General features: G+C 45.0%; 1 protein-coding gene across 4 annotated transcripts in view; it reads left to right on the top strand.

Moving 5' to 3' along the window:
* The window catches only part of NEXMIF (neurite extension and migration factor), a 398,750-nt gene that overhangs the window by 190,282 nt on the left and 194,658 nt on the right, over positions 1-13,810 (top strand). The window contains exon 1 of one of the 4 annotated variants that reach the window (XM_032227584.1): positions 12,764-12,822. The exons of the other annotated variants lie outside the window; for them this stretch is intronic. The gene's annotated coding sequence lies outside the window, so the exon portion shown is untranslated. Of the gene's footprint in view, positions 1-12,763; positions 12,823-13,810 lie in introns of those variants that run through there. 4 annotated transcript variants of the gene reach the window in all.

The following is a 13,810-nucleotide window of genomic DNA, read 5'->3' as shown; positions in this document are numbered from 1 at the left end:
AGATGAAGAAGATGATGATTGCACTTTGCATTTTGATATATTATGTTGTTATTACAAGCCACCAGAGGTCAGGCAATATTTGGTAATATACACAGTTGACAAACATATAAATGATAGGGGAAGTCGGGTTTTTTGAGTAGGGCTGCTGAAATTAAGTGAATTTATCACAATTAGTTGAACTCTCACTGAGTTCATTGGTCTTGAAATCTGGGGAAGGTTGAATTCAGTTGATCAGAAAAGCAGCAGCTTCCAGTCTGATCTCTGTGCAGGAATTCAAATTAAAATTGTAGACAAAATTCTTTTGGAAACTATCCAGCATCTCCCTGGGTTGTGCTTCTTCTTCAGACTGCTCTTAAGAAATTAAGAGATTTCTTTTAAGAAATCTTTGTAAGGATTTCAGTCCCATTAGTTTCTAATTCTGTGTCCTGTGTTCCAGCTGAGAAGGAGCAGGGCTTACCTTGGTCCCAAAGGTGCTTTTTCAAAATGCAACTGGACTTTCTTTGTTTTTCTTTGAAGATGTTTTGCTTCTCATTCAAGAAGCTCCTTCAGTTCTGACTGAATGATGAAAAATGAAAGGATTTACATTCCTTGCAGTCATCTGATTGTTAGCACTCCTTCTGAGAGTCGCTGAGGCCACTTGGAGGTTTATCTGTTCCCTCAGTGTTTGATGAAAGAAGCCATGTACGTTAAGATTGAACAGAGGGGGAGGGCTATGACACCACCTATCTCCTGTTTACAACACAGTCCTTTCGTGGAACTTTCGTGGAAGTGCTGAAAGGACTGTGTTGTAAACAGGAGATACTGTAGGGTGGTGTCATATCCCTCTCCCTCTGTTCAATCTTAATGTAGATGACTTCTTTCATCAAACACTGAGGCCACAAATAAATCTCCAAGTGACCTCAAACGCTCTCAGAAAGAGTGCTAACGATCAGATGACTGCAAGGAATGTAGATCTTTCCATTCTCCACCATTCAATCAGAACTGAAGAAGCCTCTTGGATGAGAAGCAAAACATCTTCAAGGGAAAAAAGACCATTTGAAAAAGCACCTTTGGGACAATCATAACCTAGATGACCAAGAATCTCCATAGACAGGGTTTATCTTTCTTCTCCTGTGCACCGCTTGAAGAGTCCAAGCAATGGGTTATTTCAGTGTGGTTGCCCTGGAAACTGAGGAAACTTTTCCCTGACCAAGCCTCCTGGCGTGATCTCTCTCCAGAAAGTTTTCCTCAGTTTGCCCATTTGGAAGCATTTGTATGAGCTCCAGCTGAATTAACTCAAATCTTTTAGCTTGAACTCTCCTTTTCTTCCTGACTTTCCCCTTTTCTCTTCTTCTATTTCTCTCCTTCTAAAAAGTGAGCTAATCTACTGTCAAGAGCCTCCAGGAGGCCAGGAGGTAAGCGTGCTGTGTGGGGGAGGCCTCTCCATGCTGTTCCGTTCGGATCGGCTTCGGAGGCTTGCCGCGCGCTTTTAAAAGGCGCAGCAGAAGCGGCAGAGACCTTTCTCTTAGCCAGCAATCCCAGGCTCCCTGTTTATTGTTTTCCTCGTAGTTTTTTTTTTTTCTGTCCCGTTTGCACTGCAGCCTGCCACAGAGGAGCGTGCGATCGCCGGAGGGCTGGTCGATCACCACTGTGGCATCCTAGATTCCCCTCACCATGTGGCGGCCATTTTAGAGGTTTTTCCGCCCTTTCTGGCTGAGTACAGGCCGTGCAGCCACACTAGAGTTGGGAGCCGCTGGGTGGCAGGGGGCCAGCCTGTCCCCGGACCGGTCGTTGACTGAACCTCCATCCCCGGCCCCTTCTTGATCTCATGACCATGACCCTGTCCTGGAGGACCTCCCCCGGGGCGAGTTGATTGAGCACCCTCCCCCTCATATGGAGGAGGCCGCAGGTCTGGACTCAGATCAAGAACCTGAGTTGTCTGTCCGCATGCAAGCTGTGGTCGAACGAGCTATCGCAAGGGGCATTGCAGAGGGCATGCGGGAGCGCAGCAAATCTATGGCCCCCGTCTCCTCTCCCTCTGATCAGGGTGGGCCTCCCCCAGTTAAGCAGGTCCGTCATCTGTAGTCAGCGAGGCCTCGGCCTTGGAGACTCCTGACCTGGTAGATCAGGGGCTCTCGGAAGATGAGGGTCCTTACCCCGGATGCCCCTTCATTCTCAGGCCTTTTCAAGCCCAGCCTGTTCAAATCTGTTCTTCGTAAGGTCAAGGCGACCACCATGGTGGGTATTAAACCCAAGCCCGCTCCACCGCCAGCTGATTCGGCCATGTTTGATGTCCCAACCCTTCAACAGGAGTTGGTGCCGGTTCCCGGCCTAGACCTCATTCAGTGCCAGTGGCTTCAACCTGCCACATTGTCCTCCCCCAGTGGTGTGGACAAAAAGCTTTATACAATGGAGCCTGTCCTAGAGGATCTCTTGGCCCTTCCGGCTGTGGATCTACCTATTACGGCCCTTACTTCTAACTCCTCTCTTCCTGCGGACCTGTTAGAGGGTCTCAAGGCAGAGGATAAGAAGGCGGAGAAGGTCTGCCACAAGACCCATCTTGCGGTGGCTTGGGCCATTAGGGCATCTTCTTCCGCCTCATTTTTTAGCAGGGCCACGGTAATTTGGCTGCGGGAAGTCGCGAACAAAATTCCCGTGGGAAACATGCGTCTCCATCAGGACGTGACTAAATGTATTGTGGGTTCGCAGTATGCGGCAGATGCCACCCTCAACGCCACTAAATTCACCTCTAAGACCCTGGCTGCGAATGTCACGTCCCACCGGTTGCTCTGGCTCCGACATTGGCAAGCGGACCAGAAGCACAAATGGAAATTGGCTTCAGCTCCCTTTAAGGGATCAAAATTATTTGGGGAGGTTTTGGATCCTTACCTAATTGAGTCAAAGGACAAGAGGAAGGTCCTACCCTCTACCTCAAAAAAGCAAGACCGCAAGTCCACCCCATATCTGAGGAGGCAGTGGTTTCGGCCCTCCGAGCCTTCCACCTCCTCTTCCTTTAACTCCCCTAATAGGTCATCCAGGCAATCGGGGGAGAGGGTGCAGGACAGGTCTTCCTTTCGAGACAGAGGCAGACAACAATTTGGATTCCGTAAATTCAATCGTGGGGGGGGGGCTCCAGTAGGCCCTTCCGCAAATCTAAGCTCCCCGAGCTCATCGCCCATCGGGGGCCGACTTCAACTGTTCGCCTCCCATTGGGCTCAGGACGCTTGGGTCCTGCAGATTGTCTGGGAGGGTCTTTCTCTGGAATTTCTATCTCCTCCCCCCAGGAACTTTATCAGGTGTCCTATCCCCTCATGTCCCATCAAGATGAACCAGGGGGTCCTTCATCTCCTGGAGATTAATGCAATAGAGCAGGTGCCCCCCGACCAGGAAGGGAGAGGGTATTACTCCATTCTCTTCCTGGTCCCGAAGAACTCGGGGAGGTGGAGGGCCATCTTGGACCTCAAGAACCTCAACAGGCACATCGCCTACCAGAGCAGTCCCTCCAGTCGATCAACCTGAGGGAGGCCTACCTCCATATTCCCATTCACCCCGCCACAGGAAGTTCCTGCACTTCTTTTATGCAGGCTGGCACTTTCAATACAGGGCCCTTCCATTCAGCCTCTCATCAGTGCCCAGGACCTTCACGAAGGTCCTGGCACTGGTGGCGGCCCATCTCAGATGCAGGCCCATAAGGCTCCAATGGTACCTGGACAACATCATCATTCAGTCATCGTCCAGGCGGCAGGCCTTACGGGATCTTCAGGTCACAACTTTTGCCCTCATCCTTCCCATCCAAGTGAGCACAAGTGGCACAAACTGGACGTGCGACGGGCCCTGAAGGTTTATCTTCACCGTACTTCGGAATTCCGAAAGTCCGAGGCCCTCTTCATATCTTTCCAGCCTGGGTCCTTGGGCAAGAAAGTCTCATCTTCTACCGTTGGCAGATGGCTCAGGGCATGCATCGTGTCTGCATATGAACTCCAGTCAAGGATGGTGCCTCGCCACATAAATGCCCATTCAACAAGCAGTGCAGCTACCTCTGCGACTTGGACCACTCAAGCCTCAATCAAGGACATCTGCAGGGCTGCCGCATGGTCTTCACCATCTCTTTTCGTAAAACATTACAGACTGGACTGATTTGCCTCTGCTGAGGTGGCCTTTGGCAGGCGGGTACTACAGGCAGTGGTCTTTTCGGTCAAATCCCGGGACTCTTCTTCTGCCCGCCCAGATGGACATTAATTTGGGTATGTCCCATTGCTTGGACTCTCCAAGCGGTGCACAGGAGAAAGACCATTGGGCTTACCTGAAGGGTCCTTCTCTGTGCACCGTGGGAGAGTCCAACCCTCTCTGGTCCGTCCAGGGATTCGAGGCCATCATGTCAACAGTATGGAACTCTTTGGTCGTCTTTTTGCTGCATCCTCACGGCCAAACCATCTCAAATTTCTGGAGAGAGATCACACCAGGAGGCATGGTCAGGGAAAAGTTTCCTCAATTTCCAGGGCAACCAGACTGAAATAACCCATTGCTTGGACTCTCCCACGGTGCACAGAGAAGGACCCTTCAGGTAAGCCCAATGGTCTTGCTCTGCGACATCTCTTCAGGGATTTGAAGAAAACTATCATGTCCTTTCTTAAAGGTTCCTAACTCCTTTAGTCTTTCTTCGTACAACTTTGCTTCTCATGTCCTGGATGATCTTGCTTTCATACAGGGGAGAGCATCATCACTTGGATTCACACATTATGTGAAGCTGTGGTTTGTGAAGCAGAGATGTTTGTCCAACACAATGCTAAGCTGTAACAGGACAATGGATGGTGCTAATCCTAAAGGACGCCAGAAGATTTAATGTTATGGGTTATCAAACTCTCCATTTCCCCCCACATCATGAGTGTTTCCTACTTAATAAAACCATTGGAGGATTCAGTCCAGCCTTCTGTTTTTGATAGTGGCCAGTAAGACTCTCTGGGAAGTTATGTTTGGTTAAGCCTCAAGCAGCAAATTTTGCTTTGAGTCTTCAAAGGTGCTTCTCCTCTTTGCATTCACTTGATGGTTGTCTCAGGTTTGTTGTGTTTTCACTCCCAAAGTCACGGCTCCTCTGTGGTTTTGAGTTTTGCCGGCTTCTGAATCTTGGCCATCAGAGGTAGAATTCAGTAGGTTCTGACTAGTTCTGGAGAACCAGTAGCGGAAATTTTGAGTAGTTCGGAGAACTGGTAAATACCACCTCTGACTGGCCCCATCTATTCTCTGCCTCCCCAGTCCCAGCTGATTGGGAGGGAATGGGGGTTTCTCAGTATCCTTCCCCTGACATGCCCACCAAGCCACACCCACCAAGCCATGCCATGCTCACCAAGCCACGCCCACAGAACGGGTAGTAAAAAAATTGAATCCCATCACTGTTCCCCATGCTCTCTTCTGCTCCTTTAGAAGGAAATTAATAGGCAGTTTTTAATTTATTTTAATAGAAAGTCTTCAGAAGGAAAGGGCTAATTTTCTCCTCAGTGAGGTTGAGGCAGATGGTCAGTCTGTCTGCATCTCTCTCTTCCTCTCCCTCTCTTTCCCACTCTCCCTTTCTCTTTCTCTCTCTTTCTCTCTGTTACTTTGTCTCTCACTTTCTCTCTCTTTCTCTTACACACAGAGCTGCACAGAAACACACACACTCAGAGTTGCACATTGATTCTGCAGTGTGCTGATACTTCAGAAGACACATGTACTTGGTTGCCGGAAAAATGACATTTCATCCTTAACGGTTGCAGACATTTGGTGTGTGTGTGGGTAGTGGGGGGATGGGGTTTGATCAAACGAAGCCCAAGGTAAGGCAAGGCGAAATCTCGCTTCTCAGGTATAAAGGCTAGCTGTAATCTCAGACAAGGCCTGCAGTGCACCATTGATCTTCTTTTCCTGAAATGTTGAATGAGTGGAGCTTCTCCCTGGCAGTTGGAGAGAGAAAACGAAAGCCCCACAGCCCCAGCCCCAAATAATTAGCATGCAACCCCCACTTTCAGTTAGTGGTTATTCCCCCCTCCCCCCCAACTGCTGCATTACAGCAACTCCTATTTGCTATTTTCAAGAAATATTTTGAGTCACAAAATGTACCAGACAGTTCAGCTGGCCAATGGCCCAAGTCCAGGTGCACAGAGGAGTTGTGTGTTTTGTGCATGTGTGCAAATATAGGCATGCATAATTGGAAAAAAGAAAGAGATTTCATTCTTACAATTAAATTTGTTTTCAGTTGTCTGTTACAGATAGATTTTGGCTTATAAACATAATTGGGGCCAGAATCTCCATTGCTAATCAAGGCAGAATTGTGTCCAATTTTGCAACCTTTTTTTTTTGCTACAGCTGTTAAGTGAATCCCTTCAGTTGTTAAGTGAATCACATGTTGATTAAGCAAATCCAGTTTCCTCGCTGACTTTTCTTGTTGGAAGCCATTGGAGTTGCATCCAGGTTTCAGGTTTGTGATCATCGCAATCAAGGAAGTTGCCACCTTTACTAGGGAGTTCAGAAACTTCATTAGTTTCCTTTGCTCTGGCTTTTTCACTGCTTCCTTATCTCATTTAGTTTCCTCTCCTCCAAATTGCCTCTTAATGCTTGTGCTCTCTTTCCTTCTGGGATAGATTTGCTGAGGCGCTGGAACGTGTTTAAATGGAAAGTGTTTCAGTTAAGAGAAGTGAAGCCAACTCGCGCACCACCCTCATCCATACGGAGATTCGTTTGTGCTTAAGGTGTGGTGTGAACTCAGGCATGGTGCGTGAGTCTTTATTGCCACATATGTGGCTTAATTCAGCCTCTTTGTAAGAAAGAATAGAAGAAAGAGTAGAGTAGAGATAGAACAGAACAGAATAGAATACAATAGGAGAATAGGAGTTGGAAGGGACCTTAGAGATTTTCTAGACCAACCCCCTACTCAAGCAGGAGATCCTATACCAGTGATGGCTAGCCATCATGTGCCAAAAGTGGGGGGAGTGCACGGAGGTCATGCACGGGCGTTCCCACACCCATAATTGTATGTGCATGGACACACACACTCTGCACACATGTGTGCATGACTCCCTCCCTCCCCCTGCTTTTGGTGCGTGATGGACCCGTTTTTTGCCCTTCCCAGAGGCTTTCTAAGAGCCTTCGGAGGGAGAAAAATGGCCCAACACGCAAAACCAGAAGTCCATTCCCAAACTTCCGCTTTGCACATTAAGTTTTTTATCCTCTGGGGGCTTCAGGGAAGACTCTGGAGGGCAAACAATGGCCAAAAATGAAGTCCGAAGTGAGCTGGCCATCAGGGCCCTCTACCATTCCAGACTCAATTCCTGTCCAATCTCTTCTTGAAAGCCTCCAGTGATGGAACATCCACAACTTCTGAAGGCAACCTGTTCAATGTGTTTTGGATTTGGGAGACAAGCTACAGGCGGCCCTCAACTTACAACCTTTCATGTAGTCACCTTTTGAAGCTACAACAGTACTGAAAAAAGCCACTTATGGCCATTTTTCACACTTATGACTATTGCAGCATTTCCATGGTCTGTGATCAAAATTTGGATGCTTGACAACTGACTTGCATTTAGGACGGTTGCAGTGCCCCATGGTCATGTGATCATTTTTTGCGACCTCCTGACAAGCAAAGTCAATGGGGAAGCCAGATTCACCTAACAACTGTGTTATAAACCTAACAATTGCAGTGTTTCACTTAAAACTGTGCCAAGAAAGTTTGTAAAAGGGGGCAAAACTCACTTACCAAATTTCTCACTTAGTCACAGAAATTTTGGGCTCAGCTGTGGTCATAAGTCAAGGACTATCTGTACTAGAACTGAAGGTGAGATTGTGCAACATTCTGAACACATTAAAATTATATGAAAAAAAAAGGAAAATGATTTTGTTAGGTAGCAAGAATGGACAGGGAAGAGCAAAATGTGAGAGTAGGAAAAGAAATGATTGTGTCATTGGGTGACACATTTGCTCAGGAATCAATTTTGGATTGTTTCAGAAGAGCCAAGGTGGCGCAGTGGTTAAATGCAGCACTGCAGGCTACTTCAGCTGACTGTAGTTCTGCAGTTCGGCTGTTCAAATCTCTCCGGCTCAGGGTTGACTCAGCCTTCCATCCTTCCGAGGTGGGTAAAATGAGGACCCGGATTGTTGTTGGGGGCACTATGCTGACTCTGTAAACCGCTTAGTTTGAAAGCCCTATGAAGCGGTATATAAATCTAACTGCTATTGCTATAGAAATGGATCTTGGGGAAAATGAAAGATGAGCGAAAAGGAAAGAAGTGAAAAATAAAGATTAATCGTTGGAGCAACTGCAGAAAGGAAAGCAACAAGCTCAGCCAAGTGCTGTGTTTATTTTATTTATTATATTTATAGATTCATTAAATTTATATAGCTGCCCACCACATAAGTGACTCTAATAAAAGCAACTAAACAAAGCCATTAAAATACAATTAGAAACAGTTTAAAAACTATAAATAGGACATGAAAAATAGCTGATTCTCTTGGCAGAATGAATAGACAGGACATGTAAGGAAAAAGAATGGGGGAGCTGCTTGGAACCGGGTGAAAACAATTACGGCTCAGAGAGGTGCAGAAGTGCATGGAGTTAAGCTAATGGGAATTACTATGAAGAAAACCACTTGGTGAAATAGGACTCTGATGAAGCACATGAGTCTTGGCCAAGGAACAAGATGCGCATAAGAGAACAACTGCTGCAGAAAATGTGAGTAGTGTGTAAGATCTATGGTGAGAAAAAGCTAAAATACAGTCAGAGAACAAGGTTAAAAGATACAGAGAAATACAGAGTTATTTTTATGGATATTTAAAAAAATGTGTAGAAAGAGGGTGCAGAAGGTGCACATGGCAGAAAAAATATGATTAAGTGTCAAGGTGATGGAGGGATTTGCAGAGTGAAATTGAAACGAGAGATTTGCATGGACTTACAGTGATATATGAAAGACTGAACTTGAGTGCTAGACATCTTTCCAACTAGCCAACTTTATAATGGGTGGATTCCAACTTCCAGAATTCCCATGGCTGGTGGAGGAATTCTGGGAGTGGAACTCGACAATCTTAAACTTGATGGGTTGGGGGAAAAACACTAATATACAATACATCAGTGTTCCTCAACCTTGTATGGATTTCAACTCCCAGAATTTCCCAGTCAGATGTGCAATTATAAGCAATTATAAATGCAATTATAAATGCGTAAGAAAGTTTTAAAAAACCTAGTAGGGTTTAATGTGTTAATGATACACCTGGAAAAATATTAAAATATGGGTTTGCTTATGGAACTGTTGTTGAACTTGTTTAATGTGAATGGAAAGTCTGCATGTATGTGCCCTGAATGATTAGAAGAACAGTCCTGCTATTCATAGAAAGGGAAAGGAAGCAGGAGAGAATGAGAAAACTATAGAGTTTAGATTTGTTTGCAAAGTCTATCCGAGAAGCTGTATGATGCAATTCAGGAATTGGGTATGTCTAATTTAAAGAAAAGAAGGACTAGGGGTGACATGATAGTAGTTTTCCAATACTTGAAGAAATGTTACAAAATGTTACAAAGAAGGGGGCCAACTTATTCTCCAAAGCTTTGAGGATAGGACAAGAAGCAATGGATGGAAGCTAATCAAGGAGAGATCTAACCTAGAAATAAAGAGAAATTTCCTACAAGCAATTTATCAGTGGAACGGGTTGCCTCCAGAAGTTGTGGGTGCTCCATCACTGGAGGTTTTCAAGAAGAGATCGGAGCATTTGTCTGAAATAGTGTAGGGCTTCCTGCCTGAGCAAGGGGTTGGACTAGAAGACCCCCAAGGTCTCTTCTAGCTCTTATTATTCTGTTAAATTCTGATTGAAGGATTGCTAAAGCACAGTGTGAAAACACGGCATAGTTTTATATAGAGCAAGGACAGAGGTGCACACCAGATTTTTGCTCTTCAACATTTCTGGGAGGAATGCTGGAATATTAAAACATTTGACATAGAGATAGTCTTGAATTTACAACCATGATGGAGTCTGGAACCTCCATCATAAAGCATGATGGTCATAAGTCAAGATATAATCTGATCAAACCTGATTTTATGATATTTTTATGGTGGTTCTTAAGTGAATGACATGGCCATTTAGTGAATATGATGGTCAAGTGAATCCATGTATTCCTGCAAACAGTTATGAGATGAGCTAGTTGCAAAGTGCCCCAAATGCAGTCATGTTACAGAATAACAGAATGAAAAAGTTGGAAGGGACCTTGGAGGTCTTCCAGTCCAACCCCCTGCTTAAGCAGGAGACCATTCCAGACAAATGGCTGTCCAATCTCTTCTTATAACCCTCCAGTGATGGAGCACACACAACTTCTGGAGGCAATTCGTTCCACTGGATAATTGTTCACATGGTCAGAAAATTTCTCTTTAGTTCCAAGCTTGGTCTCTCTTTGATGATCTTCCATCCATTATTTCTTGTCTTGTCCTCAGGTGCTTTGGAGAATAGGTTGACCCCATCTTCTCTGAAACAATCCTTCAAGGATTGGGAGACTGCCATCATCCCTCAATCATTCATTGTACAATTTAGCCTCCAGATCCCATATTGTCTCAGTTGCTCTTTCCCTGCACTCTTTTTAGAGTCTCAACATCTTTTTGTAACATGGTGAACAAAACTGGAATGTATTACATGCTTTTCCGTGGCAAAGCCTATCTAACACAACACTGTAAACAAAATGAGGGGGTAATGTTTTTGCTCGCTTCCAAATAGCTTGTTATGCTAAGTTTGAATTTTTCAACATTCTGGTTTATCATAATAGGAAAAGGTGGCTAAATGGGGCAGACTTGCTCTTAGTTTTTGGTTTGCTTTGACTTTGCAGCTGAGTAAGCCACTTCATAGCTCATAGCTTTATTTTGATTTTTTTAAAGATTTAATGGACTTCTTATCTGTCTCCTCATTTAAAAGTACCTCGGCCTTATGTGCGATATGTAGGCATCAGGTTTAAGCATCTTTGAAAGTAAGTTAACTGGAACTTTGAAGATGCTTAATTTGACAGCATTAGAAACTTTCATTCATGTTGCTCGTTAATTTTATGAAACAGTGAATTTTTAGAAATAGAAAATGTTCTGTAAAAATACGTAGTGCTAATTTTTTTCTCCCACAGTTCCATCTGGAATCCTGCTCTTAAGGGCTGGCTGGAATTTGCAAGGTTGCAGCTTCAGATGTCAGTGTTCCAAATATCATGCAGAATTAAATCAGAGTCCAAGGCAAAACTATCCTTAAAGTTCCAATTTAATAAATCAGACATGTTGGCATCATACTGTGGAATCCCAGTTCTAAAAAACTTCCTGGGATTCCACCCAGTTGAAAGTTAATGATCTTGTCCCCACACCCACAAATCCATCACATGGTCCAATCTTCTTCTTCCACCCTGACATCTCCACCCAGCTGCTTCCAGTCAGGTGCAAAGGTGCGGAGACAAAGAATAACCTTGAGCTTCTAGAAAGGAATTTTTTATTTTGAAAATAACACATTCTACCCCTTGGTAAATCCCCCCCTTTAATGAATACGCATACTAAAGATGAAGCTAGAAGAGAGAGTGTGGCAGGCCAAAGATTCTTAAAGGAACCACTGCAGGCCTGACATCAGGACTGTTCAGGGTTTCTTGTTGGGGTCGTCTACGACAACTTGCCATGGCCAACTTGTCCCAGCCAAGTTGCTGAGGCCAATTCGCCATGGGACAAGAATTACCCTAATATCAAAGAAATAGTGGAATAAAATTGTTAAAGAAAGGATGCCAAAGGAGGAACAACACAAAATGCGAATGACAAAAATTAAAATATTTTTTTAAAATTATTGTAAATAATTAAATTGAATTGTTGAATTGTCCCGCAGTGAGTTGTCCCATGGTGAATTGGCCATGGCGAGTTGTCCCATTCTGCTGGGGCAGGAAGGTGCTCTGGCACATTTGTGCTTAAGGAGTTGGGGGGGCGGAGAATTGGGGGCTACAACCCTGCACTTCAAACACCTCTTGAGCCTTGAGCCTGAGGCACCGCAGAGCTCTTCCAAGCCAGCTTTTGCCCTTCTGGCACCCTTCTCTGTCTGGGGACTAGAAATCCCAGACTCCATGAAATAAACAAACATTGAATTGTTTAAATGGGCCTTTTGATTTAGAGAGGATGCCATCCATTTCTATTGCTTTTTGCTTGGTTGTTTTATGATTTCATCTGTGGCTTAATTCGGGGGACTGCTGGTAGTTTATTGCTATGTCATTGTATTTGTGCAGTGGATTTTTATTGCGATGACAGCAGCCTGCCAAGTGCTGCAGCAGACAAAACACCTGAGTAAATTAACAGATTCTCCAGCCGCCATGGACTTGGCCAGATGGGAGGTGCGGAAGTGGGGACAGTTGTATAAATAGGGTTGGGGGTGGGGTGGGGATGTTAAGTGCCACTTTTCCTAAGTGAATTGCAACGGAGGGAGGGATGCTTTCCAAGAATGCTGAAGAGCAGATCTGTGCACAAGAGCTGCTTCATAATTGCACCAGTGCAGAGGAAGTATTCCTATGCTTCAGGTTTATTGCATGACTCCTCACTTCTCCTCGGGGGGGGGTGTGTGTGTGTGCATGCACACAACCTGGTCAGACACAAGGGGAATGTTGTGTCTAGAATCTTCCCCATCTCTCTTCCCCATCTCTCAGGAACATGCTGGACAATGAGGCAGACCTAGGGGGTGGCAGGGCTAAGGAAAGGATAGTAGACCAACTGCAGTCATGCCTTCCATTCGGGTAGACTTTGCACACCTGGGTCACACCTTTCTCTTGTGCAATTACAGGTAGTCCTCAACTTACCACAGTTCATTTAGTGACCATTCAAAGTTACAACAGCACTGAGAAAGGTGATGTATGACTATTTTTTTCACAGTTACAACTTTTGCAGCATCCCCATGATCATGTGATACTTGGCAACTGACTTGTATTTATGACGGTTGCAGTGTCCCGTGGTTATGTCATCCTCTTTCGCAATCTTCTGATGGGCAAAGCCAATGGGGCAGCCAGGTTCACTTAACAACCAGGTTCAACTGCAGTGATTCGCTTAACAACTGTGGCAAGAAAGGTTGCAAAATGGGGCAAAGCTCCCTTAACAAATTCTCACTTAACAACATAAATTTTGGGCTCAGTTGTCATAAGTTAAGGACTACTTGTAAAATTACTTTATCTGGTGGCATTTCCTACCTGGTCTGTCATTTGGAAGAGACGCCATTACTTTGAATGCATATAGTTTGCTTCTAAAACCTTGTTATTTTAAAAAGGACAATACATCATTCTTACCTGTGTTTTAAACAAAGCTGCCCAAAGCTTTGGGTTATCCTTGGGGGGAACCTAGATCTCTTTTCATTGGCTTCTCGAGGTTCTGTTCTTCTTCTCCCCCCCCCCCCCGCCCCACTCCTAAAGCTGCACTGCAAAGCCAGTGAACCCTTTAAAGCAAGGATGTCCAAACTTGGGAACTTTAAGACTTGTGCGAGTTGAAGTCCACAAGTCTTAAAGTTCCCAAGTTTGGATACCCCTGCTTTAAAGTCTGTCAAGGAACATGAGAGCTGTACAGGAAGTCCTCGACTTACAACAGTTCATTGAGTGACCGTTCAAAGTTACAAGGGCACTGAAAAAAGTGACATGACCATTTTTCACACTAGTGCCGCATCCACATAGTATGTAATCAAAATTCAGGCGCTTGGCAACTGACTCGTATTTATGACGGTCACTGTTCCTGGGCTCACGTGATCCCCCTTTGGCTACCTTCTGACAAGCAAAGTCAGTGGGGGAGTTAGTGACACCTTAACAACCATGTCACTAATTTAACAACAGCCCTGATTAACTTAAAAACTG

The sequence above is a fragment of the Thamnophis elegans genome, chromosome 12 (genome assembly GCF_009769535.1).
Source record: "Thamnophis elegans isolate rThaEle1 chromosome 12, rThaEle1.pri, whole genome shotgun sequence".
NCBI lineage: Eukaryota > Metazoa > Chordata > Lepidosauria > Squamata > Colubridae > Thamnophis > Thamnophis elegans.
Note: the sequence above shows the minus strand (reverse complement) of the source record. Positions and strands in the feature narration are given on the sequence as shown.